At 45.2% G+C, this 17271-nt stretch overlaps 1 protein-coding gene across 5 annotated transcripts in view; it reads left to right on the forward strand.

Moving 5' to 3' along the window:
* The window catches only part of ZFAND6 (zinc finger AN1-type containing 6), a 74551-nt gene that overhangs the window by 21840 nt on the left and 35440 nt on the right, over nucleotides 1–17271 (forward strand). For 2 of the 5 annotated variants that reach the window (XM_042987891.1, XM_042987890.1), the window contains exons 1-3: nucleotides 186–356; nucleotides 492–638; nucleotides 1838–1923. The exons of the other annotated variants lie outside the window; for them this stretch is intronic. The gene's annotated coding sequence lies outside the window, so the exon portion shown is untranslated. Of the gene's footprint in view, nucleotides 1–185; nucleotides 357–491; nucleotides 639–1837; nucleotides 1924–17271 lie in introns of those variants that run through there. 5 annotated transcript variants of the gene reach the window in all.

A 17271-nucleotide genomic window follows, 5' to 3' on the forward strand; every position in this document is an offset into this window, starting at 1 on the left:
CTGCGTTTGAAAGAGAGGTCAGAAATCACTAAGGTGTTAGTTACAAAGCCATGTTGGCAAAGCCGACGATAAAGTTCCCTTGAAAGAAATTACGAAGTCAGGCCAAGGTATTTTTTTGGAACAAGTTACGGAGCTGCGTTGAATTTTGAAGTTTAAGGGTGCTCTCTGCAAATCATTGAGGGTTTTTGATTGTATTAGCCCACAGACGTGGCTCTCTTTTAGACTCTGGGGACACAGAGATAAATGAGACATACTGGCCCAGCACCTGAGGACCACGTCACGGTTCCTCTTGCATCGTTGACCTTCAGAATACCTCCTCAGCTACAGACCGCCTAAACTTGGTGAAGAACTTTGAGGTCCGTCAGTTCCTGCCATGCCGTCTTACTCCCGTGCCAAGTGCCGTGTCCTCCGCCCCGTGCCCCACGGCTCTCTTCTGGGGGACAGGATCTAACTCCTCACGAGTGTTTTGTTCTTGCCTGCCCTCGCTGCAGATTGGCTCTCCCCAGAGGCCACCGGTTCTCGCAGTTGGTGGCTGCTGGCGCTGTCCTCCACACCGAGCAGCTCAAAGGGACGCGAGGTCTGTGTTCACTCGCTCCCTTTGCTGTTGGCGGATTGTTACTCTTCCAGGCAAAAACCCGGTGAGCTTGCGGGTCCGTCGTCTTGCGGGCATCACTCTCGTGTTTATGGGGGGTCCTGGCGCCGGGGTTCAGCTCTACTTGGTCTCGTTCAAGCATCCAGGTGACTTTCCACTTCTGTGAATGCGGGGATTTGGGTTTGTTTTATTTATTCCTGTATCTCGGGGCCCCAAACAGTGGCTGGCACATAGGAAGTGCTTAATTTTTGTTGAATAAATAAATAAAAATTTTAAAACACTCTTGACTTGTCTCCATAAACCTTTAGCACCCCACTGCGTAGACCAAGCCTTACACTTTATTGCCTCTGAAGACGGCTCCACCTCTGAAGTTGTTTTCCAGTTGAGGAATGTAATACATGTTAATTGGTAAAAATTTAGAAAATGGATAGGCTAAAAAATTTTTCTCTCCTAATCTCGCTACCTAGAGATGAAGGTTGATATTTTGCTTTTATATCTTTCTAGGCTTCTTTTTCCTGTGCACGTGCAAATGTTTTTTTAATTTTTTGAGGAATCACAATTTCATATTGTGAAATCTTTCCTTGTAATCTTCAGTCACATGAAACACGAACGTCTGCTGCGTGCTTAGGTAGCGTGTCGGTTGCTAAAGGTGCAACGTGAAAGGAGACGGCCCGGGCGGTAACCTGCGTGCAGAAGTCTAGTGACGGCATCACGGTTCACGGCTGTCCTGTGCCCTGTTAAATGAAGCACCGTGGTTTTTGAGCCAGCCCCCTATTCTTTTCCCGTTGCGATTAGTAGTTTTCCTGTTAGAAACAGTGCTGCCTGATTATGTCCCTAGGATGAATTCAAAGAAGTGGAATTTTGGGTCAGACTGGAAGCATTTTTAACCTGTTGTTCTGGAGAAAAGCTGCACTGCTTTATAGTCTCGCCAGGAAGCTGAGCTAGTTTGTATAAAATCTAGTTTATCTGCACCCACGCCAGAAGGCGTGTGCATTTTTTTAAGTTCTAATTTGGTAAATAAAATTTTTTTTATTGAGGTATAATTTACATGCCATAAAATTCACCCATTTAATAAGTGTTCACTTTAGAAATTTTAGATAAATGCACACAGTTGTGTGATTACTACCACACTCCACTTAGAACATGTCTGTCACTCTAGAAAGATCCCTCAAGCCTGTCTGTAAACGGGTCCTGTTCCCAATCCCGATCCTGGGTAACCAGTATATCTGCTCCTTGTTTCCGTAGATTTGCTCTTTCCCAACGTGTACGTGGAATCCCATATTTTAATGTGGACTTTTGAGTTCGACTGCTGTCACTGGCACGTTTTTGAGGTACACCTATGTTGTGACATCTGTCATTAGCTTGGTCCTTTTTTCTTTTCTTATTTTTTATTGTGGTAAAATACGCATAAAACATATGCATTAAATCACTTGTAAGTGAATGAACACACGCTGGTATGCAGCCATCACTGTTGTGCGTCTCCAGAACTTTTTCCATCTTGAAACTCTGTGCCCATTTAACAGCAGCTCACCGTCTGCTCCCCAGTAACTGCTATTTTCTTTGTGTCTCTGAGAATTTGAGGTTTTTTCTTTTCTTCTCTCTCTCTCTCTCTCTCTCTCTCTCTCTCTCTCTCTCTCTCTCTCTCTCTTCCTCTTCTCTGTGCCCAATGTGGGGCTTGAACTCACGATTCCAAGATTAAGAGTTGGATGCTCTACCAACCGAGCCAACCAGGCGCCCCTGAAGTCCTTTGTATAAGCGGAATCATACAGAATTTGTCCTTTTTGTATCTGGCTTATTTCACTTAGCATGCGATCTGCAAGGTTCATTCATCTTGTAACACATACGAAAATTTCACTGCTGTTAAAGACAGAATAATATTTCATGGTGAGTGTATAGATCACACTTTGTCTCACCATGTCTGTCTGCAGACATTTGGGTTGTTTCTGTAATGCTGCTGTAAACGTTGGTGGTCAAATAATTTCCAGGTTTTGCTTTCACAGCTTTTGCTTCTATGCTAGAAGCGGGATGTCTGGGTCATGTAGTAATTCTGGATTTAACTTGCTGAGGAACCGCCACACTCTTTGACAGAGGCTGTACCTTTTTACATTCCCACTGCCGGTGCACAGGGGTTCTGATTTCTCCACATCCTCACCAAAACTTTTCTCTCTTTGAAGATAGCCATCCAGATGGCGCGAAGTGGTATCTCAGTGTGGTTTTGATTTGCGTTTCCTAATGATCAGTGATGCTGGGCATCTTTCCATGTGCTTATTGGCCTAGATGAGTATGTCATCTTTGGGGAGGTGTCTATTTAAGATCTTTTAGGAGTTCCTTATATATTCTGGATATTTATCCCTTATCCAGTAATCACATTTGTACATATTTTGTCCCATTCTGTGGGGTGCCTTTTTATTTTTACTCTGTTGGTTGTGTCCTTTGGACAAAAGTTTTTAACTTTGATGATGCTCAGATTATCTGTTGTTACCTTTGTTTTCGGTGTCAAATCCAAGAAATCGTTGCCACATCCAGTGTCCAATCTTGTGCCCTGTGTTTTCTTGTAGGAGTTTTATAGTTTATACATTTAGGTGTTTGACTCATTTCAGTTAATTTTTGTACATGGTGTTAAGTGTCAAACTTCATTGCTTTGCTTGTGGATATCCAGCTTTCCCACCACCTTTTTTGAAAAGACGGCCCTTTCCCCCATTGAATACTCTTGGCTTGTCCTTTTTTTATTGCTGGTTAGTTTTCATTGTGTAGATACCGACCACGTTGTATTTATTTATCCGTGCCCTGGTTCGTGGACATTGGGATCGTTGCCAGTTTTTGGCTCGTCTTGCCGCTGTGAACATTTACGTACAAGTTTTTGGATGGCAGACATTTTTGTTTCCCTTGGGCAGAAACCTGGAAGGGGAATTACAGGTCATATGAGAACTGCAAGTTTTAACTTCGTAAGAAACCACAATTTTCACAGTCCCAGCAGCAGCGCGGGTGAGGATTCCTTTTGTCTTCCCTGTCACCAGCGCTTGGTGTGCTCCTCTTTGTGCGGGCGGCTCTTCCGGTTCCGAGGGAGGAGTGGCTGCGCCTTGTGGGGTGACTTTGCATCTCTTAAACAGCTGACGAGGTCTCTATCTGGGGGCGGGGTCTTGTGGCTGCAGCCCCACCCCTCCCGCCCTCCTCCTCTCCCCACCACTGGGTTTCAGCTTGGTCAGCCCCAGTCGTAACACTCTTGTTTCTTCTTTCTCGCGCTTCCCGCGCCTCTTTATTTATTTCATTTAAAAAATTTTTAATGTCTGTTTTTTGAGAGAGAGGGAGGGAGAGAGGGAGGGAGAGAGGGAGGGAGAATGCCAGCAGGGGAAGGGCAGAGAGAGGGAGACACAGGATCCAAAGCAGGCTCCAGGCTCCAAGCTGTCAGCACAGAGCCCGACGCGGGGCTCGAACTCACGAACCGAACTGTGAGATCAGGACCTGAGCTGAAGTTGGAGGATTAACCAACTGAGCCACCCGGTGCCCCGGCAGACCCCTCTTTAATCACTTTCTTAGTTTCTAATCTTGGACTACCATTCACATACCCTGTTTCTAAACCTAAGCAGCTAATGTTACCAAGCAGGTCATGTGATTTTGTTTTGCCACCATTGTGAGTTTTTCTGTAACTTTTTGATTTAATTTTAAACTTAGCATAGAAATTGCATGAATAGTACAAGGAACTCCTACTCCTTTTTTTCTCAGATTCTCAGTTGTTATGCTTTGTCCTATTTGCTTGTCAATATTCTTTTGTTTCTTTTTCGGACTGTGTATGTGTGTGTAGAAATATATGCATATTTCCTTCTGAGTCATTCGTGTAAGCTGGAACCTTACTCAGGTGTCATAGCTATGTAGTGGTAAAGCAGGGACTGGAGTCCAGACGTGTGTGTGTGTGTGTGTGTGTGTGTGTGTGTGTCCCCATCCGTCCGTCCGTCCCGTCAGTAGCTGGCACATACTTGCTGCTTAGGAAAGGCCTCTCGAATGGACCGGTGACCACGGCTCACCTGTCAGAGTCTGTACGTGCTCTCTTGGGCTGTCCACACGGCTCGGTGCTTGGGTTTCGCAGACTCCGGCTTGGGATGTGTGCTTTGCCACTTCTGGCTGTTTGCCCGGCAGCTTCCATCATGTCACTAAGGCTGTTCCCTCGTCGCTGGAGTGGAGGAGAGGAGAGTTCCTCCTTGTGACGGACGTTGTGAAGGTTAGAGGGGACCACACAGGTGAAACGTTTGTCACCGACTCTCGCCCTTCCTTTCATAATTTGTCCTGTTCTGACGTAGCCACTGGCTTGTCTTCGTCGTCCCCCCCCCCCTCGTTTTTTCACCCCAGGATCTTGGTCCTGGCAGACTTGGTGTCTGGTCCCCAGGGAGGACACAGCTCCAGCGAAAGGTCTGGGGTGACAGCTGTCGGGAGACCCTGATCTGAGTCCCAGTCAGAGCTGTGAGGCCGAAGCTTTGATCACAGAAAGTCCAATTCCAGGTGCGGGGATTTCGAGAGCTGGTTCCAGGAGCCGCGCTGCCTTTGGCATCCCAGTTTTTGAGTATTTTTTATTTGCCCTTGTAAACTTGTGGAGTGTTTCAGAAATACCAACTTCGGGGCGCCTGGGTGGCTCAGTCGGTTGGTTAAGAGTCCAACTTCGGTTCAGGTCATGATCTCACGGTTCGTGAGTTCGAGCCCTGCGTCGGGCTCTGCGCTGACAGCTCGGAGCCTGCTCCTGCTTCTGTGTCTCCCTGTCTCTCTCTGCTCCTCCCCTGCTCACACGCTGTCTCTCTCTCAAAAATAAAGATTAAAGAAAAAATTTAAAAAACAAAAAAGAAATACCAACTTTGTAGGGTCCATAAAATACAGGGTCACGCCCTTGGAAGCAGTGCAGAAATTTGAGGTGGCCCGACACGTCCGCCCCTGGCCAGCACCCCTCTCAGAGGTACGTGTTTTTCCAGGAAACTGTGCCGTTTCGTTGCTGCATCACACGTTCTAGGTTTTTCTTTAGAAGATCAGGTCTCCGTACGCGCGACCCCATCTGGCAAGTAGGGGGAAGAGAAAGTCATCAAACCAAATACTTCCAAAGTAAGAATTCTTGGGGATTGTCTTGTCAGTTGATAAAGTGTGTATAGCAATCTATTCGGTGATCGGGGTTTTCAACCGAGACCGAGGGAAGGGCGCACGTGGCACTGGAGAGGCTGTGCGGGGCAAGGGACAGCGTCCCGCCACGGGGTCTCTGAGGAGCCTGGGCGTGTATTGCTGGTTCGCGTGTGACTGGACTCCAAGCCGGATTTTGTTCTCCTGATTTGGACGGTTTTCTCAGAATAATTAAACATCTCTTTGGAGGAAATGGTTCCCCGCACCTCTTGCGTAACTGCCTTCACCAGATGAGTCTCACGTAGGTAACAGTTTTAATGTTGTCTCTTACAATGCTGTCTTAACGTCGCCTGAAAATCAAGAGTGAGCTATTTCAGAGGAGAACAGCACCGGGGTTGCTGGTTTGTCCTCGCCACCCTGGGTTTGCTCTTCAGTGTCTCTGCGAGGAAACAGGCCCCCTTTCCGTACAGCGTTTAATACCTCAGCGTGACCACCCAGGTTAACAGGTGATAAAACTCTTGAATGTAAAATTGTACAAACAGCTTATTTCTCAAGACCAAACCCTTTACGGTGTTAATTCAGTGGACAGATGGGACTAGAAGCCGTTAAATAGTTTCCCTCCACCCCGAGCAAGCGGCATGGTCCCCTGTGTTCATCAGCGGCGAGAGAGCAGTGTTCCCTGGCTGCTTGTGGTCATTTGGTTTTTAAGTTTATGATACCCTTAAGACAAAACAGAAACTACACAGGAATTCCTTCAGGAGGACCGACATACGTCACCCTAACCAGAACTCTTGTGCGTTGCACGAGTGAGTAACTGTTGGGGTTTTTTTTAGCAGAGGGAAGGAAAGGAGCCAGACTTAGGTGGGAAGAGGGGAACGTTCTGGACTGCCGGAAAGCTGTCTTGTCTGTCGCCTGTCATTTGCTAGCTCCAGCTTCTTGCACAGCTCAAAGAGAAGAGATGGAAACGTATTTAGTGACGCACAAGGTACAGAGTGCAGGCAGCAAAAGGGAACTGCCCCGGAGCCCCGTCCCTCCGCCTGCCGTCAGCTGTCAGCCCCTTGTGGGCGGCCACGAGTGATCCCGGCTCCTCTCTCCTTCGCCTAATCAGAATATCTGCTCTGAATGGCTTTCCATCTTTTTGGTGGAAACCTTCATCGCACTGTAGTGGGTCTTAGAAGTTTAGGAAAAAATAGGGAAAGAGTCCACGTTAACCATAGATGTTCTTATCCTGTGCAAAATGTGAGCATCTTGGAATAATGGAGGCACAGTCGATGTATTGTAGCTTTGTTTTGTGAAGTCAGGCATTTGTGTACATGTTGCATATGTTACCTATTTTATGAAAAAAGGAGGAAACCAGGGAAAATCTTATGAAATGCTCAGTTCTCTATGAAAAATAGCCCTCTTGGTCAGAAAGGGCCTGTTCGGTCTCTCGCATTCGTATAGGAGGGTCCTGTTGGCCATGTTCTTGAGTTCACCGGTCCTCACCTCCAAAATAGTTGAGGCACAGAGAGCGAAGCCGGGGGTTTCTTTCTCTCCAGAGTCCTCCCCCACCCCTCCCCAGCTGCCATGGCTTTTCCACTGAGCGTCACAGGTCTGAAAGAACCTTCGTTTGCAACCACATCTGGCCCTATGTAACCACTTCATCTATAGCTGGAGCCAGGTCAGTGAGGACTGGTTTTGTCCCTCAGATTTTACGGTAGAAATTTTCCATAACTTAGATGAACTAAATGTCTATCTCCAAGATTTTGATGAGTGTATAGCACATCTATGCTTTAAGTGTGAGATGTGCCAAAAATCATAATTCCTTAAACTTAACAATCTTGAGATGTTAAATGCTTATTCAGTGCTTATTACAAAGAGGCTTTTAAAGAATAGTGGTTTTTTGATCCTTCTGTTTACGTGTGCTGTTTTGGCTGGGAAACTTCTGTTTGCAATTTGAGCTCTTGTGTAGGGGTGGGGTTGGTGAGCAGAGGGGAAATAGAAATTTTCTTTTCCTTCTTTTTTTTTGTTTTTGTTTTTGTTTTTTTGAGAGGAGAGAAAGAGAGAGGGTCCCACGCAGGCTCCGCGCTCAGCACAGAGCCCAACGCTAGGCTCAGTCCCACAACTGTGAGATCATGACCTGAACCAAAACCAGGAGTCTGACGCTCAACCGACTGAGCCACCAGGCGCCACCGTATTTCCATTTTTCTGACGACTTCCAGGTTTCCTGGCGGGGCAGATGGCCGTTATTACATCGAGCCCTTTCCCGTCAGCCCGTCAGGCTCTTCCTCCCTTTGCTAAGACCTCTGCCTCCCCCTCTCGACATGGTCGTAGACGAGTTGTGTGATCCAGGGTTACAGTCGGCTCGTGTTTTGCTGAAGACGAAGTTTGTGTTCCTGTCTCTCGTTCTCCTCGTTACTGCTTGGGTTTTGAGAGACACTTGCTTATTCTGTGATCTCGAAGTCGGAGGTCCCTCTGCTCATCTCCTCTCCCATCATGGTGCCTTTCCAGCAATTGAGAGGAGAGTGTATGCAACCATCAGCCCCGGGGTAGAGGACTATATTAGTTCGGGACAGACCATCTGGAAAAATTGTTCCTGCGTGCTTTAACCCTCTTCTCCCCAGAGTGTCACCGAAATCTTTTGCGCCAAATTCTGAGCAGCAAATCTCCGTTAATACCATTCTTATTTGAGTTATCAGGCTGACTTCCGAGTGGCAAAAAGCTGAACCCCTCGTTCCATACCAGGTACTGTAGTTAGTTGTAAACCATTGTTTTCTTACGTCCTTCCAACAAAAAGCACTTCCTAAAATTTTAAATAGTGGCTCTCCAAAGTTTATAGTGGGAAACCATTGTGTTTTGACAGACTACTTTTGAGATGCATCCTTTGACCTAATTTTAGTTGACCTAAATTATTCTCCAGTTACCATCTTTACAGTAATTTGAAACCGTTTTCTTTTCAGCTACGAACATGTATTTACTGTGTTCTGTGCTAAAATAATATTTCCCCATATGTATCTACAGTAGTGGTTCTCACACTCGAATCTAAGAATCCCTTGGAAGCTTAGTCTCAGTCTTGGTCTGCGTCTCCGGAAACTGATGTGGCAGGTGTGGAGTAGGACCTGGGAATTTGTAATTTTCTGAAGTTGTTAATCCATATTTAGTGATCAGTTCAGGAACACTCTTTTTAAATCTACTTATCTCTTGACATTTTGAGTCGTATTCTCGTTGGTCTTTGCTTTTGGCTGCCATAAAGCCAGGTCATTGGAACTTTGATTTCACTATGTTGAGGCCAGTGCTGGAGCCACTTGGACTTTTTAACATTTAAGACCAAGGAGCTATTATAGGACCCGTTGTTGATGATGAACAGTTTTCGGCTGAACGCTATATGGCTTCAAAGACTATGGTCCCTAGCAATTTATTTGATGTTTTTTAACCACACCTAGAAACAGAAGAGAAAAAACCGATCTTGGAGTTACTGATTCAGGCCTGCCTAACAATTTATATAAATCGGGTATCACGAACATAGGAATTTAAAGTTATCAAGATCTCTGTGTAATGTGGAAAACCAAATCAGTGCACATTCAGGGGTTGACTCCTCCTAAATAGTTTTCGAGCTAATACGCTTCTATTTTTGTCCCCCGTGAAGGGAGAATTGAAAATTAGTCCCGTTACTGGTGCTTTCTTCAGTAGAAGTAGTGAAAGTAAACGTGGGTATTTTAACGACGTGAGAAAGAGATTACTGCTTCGATGATGTCTGTACACAGTGCTTATGTCTGCAGTGATCTATGGGTGCCATTAAATTCCTGAAGAGAACGTAGTATAAATTAGAAAATCTTAAACACACAGGCTTGTCATCTGGCCTACTATTTTCAGATTGCTACAGATTAATGTGACCATTTACTGGCCTGGAAGGAGGAAAGTTGCTAATTTAAACCAGATTAGTATGTTCTACGCTGTTAAAGCATTCCTTGATCCTAAAAAGTAAAGATGAAAAGGACTGGTAATTTGATGTTTACATGGGAGGTTTAGTTTCCTGTGGTTGCTGTCTAGAGGCTCCGGGTTTGTGTCCGTGGTATATGGATAAATGCAGGCCAGATGCCAGTCTGCTGTCTTAAGCGTGGGGCTCCTGGGGGTGCCAGTCCGCTGTCCAAGCGTGGGGCTCCTGGGGGTGCCAGTCCGCTAAGCGTGGGGCTCCTGGGACGCCTGTTGTGTTGCAGGCGTGTCAGGTGTTGGACATACGGTGGTGAGCGACACAGATGGCTTCTAGTATTTAGTGTTAATCAGATCCTAACAGGCAGAAGGATGTGGTTTAACTTTGACCAGGAAAGTGACTCGTGTGTTAGTTAGCATGTGCTCTTTCTTAGCAGGGGTATTTTTGTGTTCATTTTTCTCCGTGTATTTATCCCATTTGCAACATAATATTTGTATGCAACATATATAACTGTTAACTGGGATTAATCAAAAAGGATTTATAGAAAAAAAGTTTAATGGTTGTTGGAAACTTTGTAAAAAGTCAACTCTAGGGGCACCTGGGGGGCTCAGTCGGTTGAGCATCCGACTTCAGCTCAGGTCATGATCTCACGGTTTGTGGGTTTGAGCCCCGCGTCGGACTCTGTGCTGACTGCTCGGAGCCTGGAGCCTGCTTCAGATTCTGTTTCCCTCTGTCTCTCTGCCCTTCCCCTGCCCGCGCTCTGTTTTCTCTCAAAAATAAATAAGCATTAAAAAAGTTTTTAAAAACATCAACTCCAGGGTCCCTGGGTGGCTCAGTTGGTTAAGCGTCCAACTTGGGCTCCGGTCACAACCTCACGGTTGGTGAGTTCGAGCCCCGCACCGGGCCCGCAGCTGTCAGCACAGAGCCTGCTTCAGATCCTCTGTTCCCCTCTCTCTGCCTCTCCCTTGCTCTCTCTGTCTCAAAAATAAATAAACACTAAAAAAAATTTTTTTTAATCAACTCTGTATTCTCAGTGAACAGAATATAATAAACTGAAAATGGCATTTGAAACCCTAATGGTTATTCAGTATGTTTTTATTGGATAGGTAGTAACAATATATTCAGACTTCTAATTGTTAAGAGTTATAGGGGAAAGGACCCCACCTAACTTCTTGAGGCTGGATTTGTGTCTTCTGTCGCGTCCCTCCCGGCTCTGCGGAGAAGTCAGCAAGCGAGAGAGTGGGTTCACTGAAGGTGTATGCGTCTGAGCATTTTATCTTGGTAATATTGACATGACCATTATGCTAATAGAATGGAGAAAATTTGTTTAAATTGAAAGGCTATTCTTAAATTGCTATTATTTTGAGCACTTGAACTTAGTGGTAAACAAGTTAAAAATGTGTGAAATGTGATTTTTCTTAAAAATACTTTGAAGTTCTGGCACCTGGGTGGCTCAGTCAGTTAAGCTTCCGACTTCGCTCAGGTCGTGATCTCACGGTTTGTGGGTTTGAGCCCCATCCTATGTCAGGCTCTCTGCTGACAGCTTAGAGCCTGGAGCCTGCTTGGGATTCTTTGTATCCCCCTCTCTCTCAGCCCCTCCCCTACTCATTCATATTCATTCATTCATTCATTCTCTCTCTCTCTCTCTCTCTCTCTCTCTCTCTCTCTCTCTCTCTCAAAAATAAATAAACATTAAAAAATTGAAAAAACTTTTAAGTCCTTCTTAAGTTCCCTGAAGAAGTCTCTTGGCTTCAAATTCCCCGGTTTACTATGAGTTTATCTTTAGGTTTTATATTTGAATGCTGGTTATTGATCTTTTCAAAAGAAGGATCTTTCTTAAAAATGGAAGCTTTTATTTGAGAATTGAAAACTCTTGAGAACACAGGTTATTTTGTAACATAACTTTAGTGATTAAGAAAGTATGAGGAAATTGCTTTCTCTGCATTTTCTGAAGAGTTAGGAAACATTCAGAAGGATGAATTCCTGAAAGGAATAAGCTAGGCCGCCTTTATTTGGGAGGTGTCTTTTGTTGAAATGCAATAAATTCATGTCAGTTACACTTTTTTAAACTATTTAGGACTAGGAAATCATACTTAGTAGAGTTTGTTTGAATTATAAGCCCCCTTTTCCCAACTTTAAAAACTGACAATAAGTACGTTCAAGCTCTCATTCACACTTCATGCTTGTCGTAAAGCAACACGTTAATTGTATAGCGGTCTGAGGGGCACCTGGCTGGCTCAGCCACCAGAGCGAGCGACTCTTGATCTCGGAGTCATGGATTTGAGCCCCACGTTGGGTGTAGAGATTACTTGAAAATAAAAATAAATGAAAAGCAATCCAAGCTGACCTTGTTCAAGGTACCAAGTCATTTTCAAGGCACTGTGGTGATAAAAAAAAGTGGATATAGAGAGAAGGTAAGAAAGGGAAAAGTTTCTCTGCTTCTATCTAAATGAGGGTAATTGTTTAGAACGTTATTTTAAGATATGAAAAATAAAATGATTGCTTAGTAGAACACTGGTACTTGGAGAAACTCCTAATCCTCTTACGTGCCACCTCCTGCTGTAACTCAAACTTGTAATAGTAAGATCCTCTGCCTAGCATCGCTGTGACTCCATCATGTTTCGAATCAGAACGGCTGTTTCTTTTGTCCTATTCTATTATTTTTAAAAATTCAGCTTTATCGAAGTAAATTTGCATACAACAAAATTAGCTAATTTTAAGTGTGCAGTTGTAGTTACGACGAATGCGGTTATAACCACGATGTGGAACGTTTCCGTTACCCCAGGAAGTTTCCTGGTGTCGCTCAGGAGTTCATTCCTCTGCCACCCTTGGTCCCTGGACCTGCATTCTGCCTGGTGGCTCTCTGTAGCATTTCATATAAATTGGATCACATATTATGTAGTCCTTTGTGTCTGTCTTCTTTTACTTGGCACGGTAATTTAGAGACTCCTCCGTGTTGTCATCGGTGGTTGGTTGCTTTTTATTGCTAAGTAGTGTTCCATTGTGTGCACGCGTCCCGATCTGTGTATCCACTCGCCATCTGTTGGCTGCTCCGGCTGACTTGGTACTTGGCCGTCACGAGTCACGAATGAGGCCGCCGCGAACACGCCAGCACAAGCCTCTGTGTGGACGTGCGTGTGAGTACCTGGGAGTGGACCTTTGCTGTGGTACAAATGGAGCGTTTGTCTCGTAGTCTGGGCAGAGGAGGAAACCCATGTTGAACCAAGAGGATGAAACCTGTCTTAGGGAAAAAGCTGGACTGCTGACCGACCGTTAATTCTCTTCTTTGTACTTGTGTTTTATGTTTTGTCTTCCCCCTTTCCCCCCAACAAGCGCCTGCCTTTAATTTTAACTGTAAAACCTCTTCAAAAATGATATTCCTTATTTAAACTCAAATTTGTAAGAAAAGCCTAAATTTCGAATGGGCTTGTTGAACCATGACTGGTTTGTAATAGTTCCCGTCCCCTTCCCCCTAGTATTTCTGCCTTCTACTAAGTTTTATTTTTTTGGAGCCTTTTTTTGTTTCTTTCTATATCACCGTTCTCCTCAGAGTTGGGACCTGCATGGTATGATCTGAGTTAAGGGAAATACATAAGTAGCTACAGATAAAGGTTTATGATTTGTAGTGTCATAGTTTGGGGTTTGCTGGAAACTCGGCTGCAGACTGTGTTGGTCTGACTTAATGATTCATGAAGCCTCTGAAGGGAGCTTAATTTGCTGACTCATGCATGTTATAATCTCCTTGGCAGTGTAGGTGAGACTTGATTTAGAAACAAGGGATGCCTGAAAACTTGCTTCCTGCCCTCCTAAATAGATTATGTATGTATACTAATCATACATATTAGGGACTTTCGGTTCAAAATTGACTTAATTTTACATTGGAGTTCATCAGCTTTCTTTCACAGTGTGGATTATTCTGATTCTTGTATTAAAAGAGCATCAGCCCGGGCACCCGGTTGGCTCAGGTGGCTGAACGTCCAGCTTCCCCTTAGGTCACGATCTCAAGGTTCGAGAGTTCAAACCCCCATCGGGCTCTGTGCTGACAGCTCGGAGCCTGGAGCCTGCTTAGGATCCTCTTTCTCCCTCTCTGTCTGCCCCTGCCCCCCTGCCTTTGCCCCACTCCCACTCTCAAAAAGAAACACTTAAAAAAGAGGAGCCTGAACCGGCAGCAATCAGAGATTGGCATTTGAATTAAGATCAGAGGAAAATTTGGAAAGCTAGTACTTAGGTCCAGTGGGCAGAGGATCTGGTAACGTCTGTCTGAGAAAATGGGAGAGAACACAGGAATTTTGGTTGGGATAAAATATCTTTGCCCGTTTTGCAGTTAGGCATTCTGCGATGGCCTGTTAAAGTGCCTCCTTTAAACAAGGTATGCCATCGGGTTAAAGAGATTAATCTGATAGAGAGCAGGTCAAAGAAGGCCGTAGCTCTGTAACGGATCGGATCTGGAATTAGCTAAAGTACAGTAAATGTTGTGCCCCGGTGCTCATACCTGATGCAGAAGGTATTGCGTATAGGAGACTAAAATTCGTCGCTTCTTCCTGAGCCCTCCTTGTTCAGCCTTGACTTTCTGATTTTGCTGGGTATCTACCCCTCCAATTCCTGTCTTTGTTAGACTGTGAGCCAGGTGATGCGTGCTATCATTCCACTCCTTTCCGAAGGGAATTGTTTGCGCGCTTTTCCCGATAGAGAGACTATTGTTCTGTGCCTCTTGAGAAGCAAAAAAAGGAGTGTGGGTATAAGATGCAAATAACTGTACAGCGGTCAAAGCTGTGCTCTACAGCTGTTAGTCTTGTAAAACCCCTTCCACTGGTTGCGAAGAGGATGGTGGAAGATTGAAAGGAAGTTACAATGCGCAGGGAAGATGTGTGGGGCCGCTGGGGAGGAAGGGGAGCTGGGCATTAGTGGTGTGGCCATCAGGATGGTCTCCTTTCCCACGCCTTCTCTCGTTCATAGTCCCCTCTCTGTTTTCTTTCTTTTTCCCTCCAGCTTTATTTCATGGTTCCGTGCCACGGACGTGTTTGTGTATTAGCCGCTTGTGGGCCAGCTTCTCAGTGATGACATTGTTACGTTGTCTTTTCCAGGTGTTCTCTGGTAAATGGGTGCTTCATCAGCTCTTTATTGGCATTTGGAGTTTATTTGGGGAAGGGCGGTTTGATATTTTCCTTGCGTGTTGTTGATCACACGCCTCTTACTTTGGTTCTGCTTTGCTGCCTGGCATGAGCAGAAATTAACCTGATTTGGAAGGGACGCTCACCTGCAGCTGCACCCCCGGTCGGAAGATGGCAGGGGCTCGGGGGGTCGGGGGAGGACTGTCTGTCCTGTGACCGCGGCGTGGTTTGGGGAAGGTTGGGAGGAGGTGACGTGCCCTTGACTCCGATCCACTGAGCCACACCTTGTCATCAGTGTGGAATGGCATGCGTCATGTAGCACTCCGCCGGGTGTTTGACATGAGAGCACTATAATAACTCACCAAATCGGAAATCAGGGATTACTGTAATTGCCGTCGGATTGGAGTTTGAGTGGACGGACATCAGATTGGAAAAATGATACTCTTTCTTGTTAGGTATTCAGAATCCTTAGAACATCAGCCTCGGATATTTATCTTTCTCAGGTTTTATTTTGAAATAATTTCAGGGCTGCCTGGGCGGCTCAATCGGTGAAGCGTCCGACGTCGGTTCAGGTCGTGATCTCCCAGTTTGTGGGTTTGGACCCTGTGTCGGGCTCTGTGCTGACAGCTCAGACCTTGGAGCCTCCTCCGGATTCTGTATCCGCCTCTCTCTCTGCCTTTCCCCAGCTTGCACTCTGTCTCTTTCTTTCTCTCTCTCTCTCTCTCTCTCAAAGGAAACATTTAAAAATGGTTGGAAATAATTTCAAGTTTATGGGAAGTTACATTAATAATACAAGGAATTCCCATATACCCCTTGGCAAGGTTCACCCACTGTTAACTCTTTGCCACGTTCACTCTGTCATTCTCTTATTTTTTCCTGGATGGTTTGACGGTAAGTTGCACGCATCATGTCCTTTTCCCACGTAAGGCTTATGCAGATATTCTGACAAGGCCATTCTTGTATTTTCGAAGACAGTTCAGTTATCGAATAAGGGAGATTTAACACCGATTAATAATAGAATTCTCTAATACATGGTCCACTTCCGAATTTCTCTATTTCTCCCAGAAATGCTCTTCATTAATTTTTCTCCCGGTCCAGGATCCAGCCTAGAATCATTTGTGGCATTTGGTCACTTTGTCTCTTTATTGTCCCTTCATCAGGAACGCTTTAGCTTTTACCTTCTTGACGTTGGTATTTTGTGAAGAGTGACCATTTATTTACAGAATCTCTCTCAATTTGAGTTTGTCTGATGTGTCCTTTTGAATACCTTTGGGAAATGCAGAGTCAGCGGGGACACCACGTTAGTGTAGTGATGTGTGCTTCTCGGTGCATCGTGTCAGGGGGCACGTGTCCGTCTGTCCCCTCATCGGGGAAACTAACTTGTGGTCTTTGGATCAGTGTGGTATCTTCCAGGTTCTTCCACTTAAAGGTTTATTATTTTTCATTTTGTAGTAAGTCATCTGTGGGGAGCTGACTTTGAGGCTGCTGTGTTCCGTACCAGACTTTCCCTATAGACAGTGTTCCCTATCAGACTTTCATCCACAAAGAATTTCAGCATGCGTTGGTCATTTGGGCGGAGTCATTTATTACTGTGGTGGTTGAGGTTCAAATATCGAATTGCACACACTCAGTGCTATAGGAGGGAGCGTGTTCTAGCTGTTGGCTTCTTCGGCATCTGATGTAATTTTTTTAAATCTTTTTTTAATGTTTATTTATTTTTGAGACAGAGACAGAGTGCAAGTATGGGGGGGCGGGGTGCAGAGAGAGAGGGAGACACAGAATCTGAAGCAGGCTCCAGACTCTGATCTGGTAGCACAGAGCCCGATGCGGGGCTTGAACTCACGGACCGTAAGATCATGACCTAAGCCGAAGTCGGACACTCAACCCACTGAGCCACCCAGGCTTGGCCCCAAGCATTTGAACGTGTCTTATGTTGAACTGGAACCGGTCTTCTGAGACGTCCACACAGTGCTTCACACCTGAACTCTTGTACCACCCAAGATAAGCCTGCTCCTGTTTTCTCTTTAGCAGCCCTTCAGAATGCATCCCTTTTTGAATTTTTTCTCTCGGTTCCTTCCATTTCTAACGGTCGTTTCTTGTTAAGAGATGGCTCTCTTGAGTTTGGGACCACCCTGTTGGTTTCATGATCACGCTCATTTACTAGTGTCCACACTTCACGTAGGAAACCCCATCCGCAAACAGTTCTAGGTATGTTTTTACCAGGACAGTGGATTGCCGTTGCCTATAATCTGGCTCGATGCTTAAGAGCAGTAGGCCTGGGAGACAAATCTGGGTTTCGAGTCCCGTCTCTGTCACTGATTAGCTCTGTGATCTTAAACAAGTTTCTAGCATCTCCAGACTTCAGTTCCACGATCTAGAAAGAGTTGGCAATAATTGCACCTACCTTTCTGAGGGTGGGATGAGGATTCGCGTGCGTGTAAAATTTGGGGACAGGACCAGTGACACCATAATCACTCATTAAATGTTGATTGTTGTTCGTAGACAGAAAACACATTTCTGTTTTACAGCCCGAGATGGGTACAACTTATTTTTTAGCTGTTGTG

Source organism: Panthera tigris, chromosome B3 (genome assembly GCF_018350195.1).
Source record: "Panthera tigris isolate Pti1 chromosome B3, P.tigris_Pti1_mat1.1, whole genome shotgun sequence".
Lineage (NCBI taxonomy): Eukaryota > Metazoa > Chordata > Mammalia > Carnivora > Felidae > Panthera > Panthera tigris.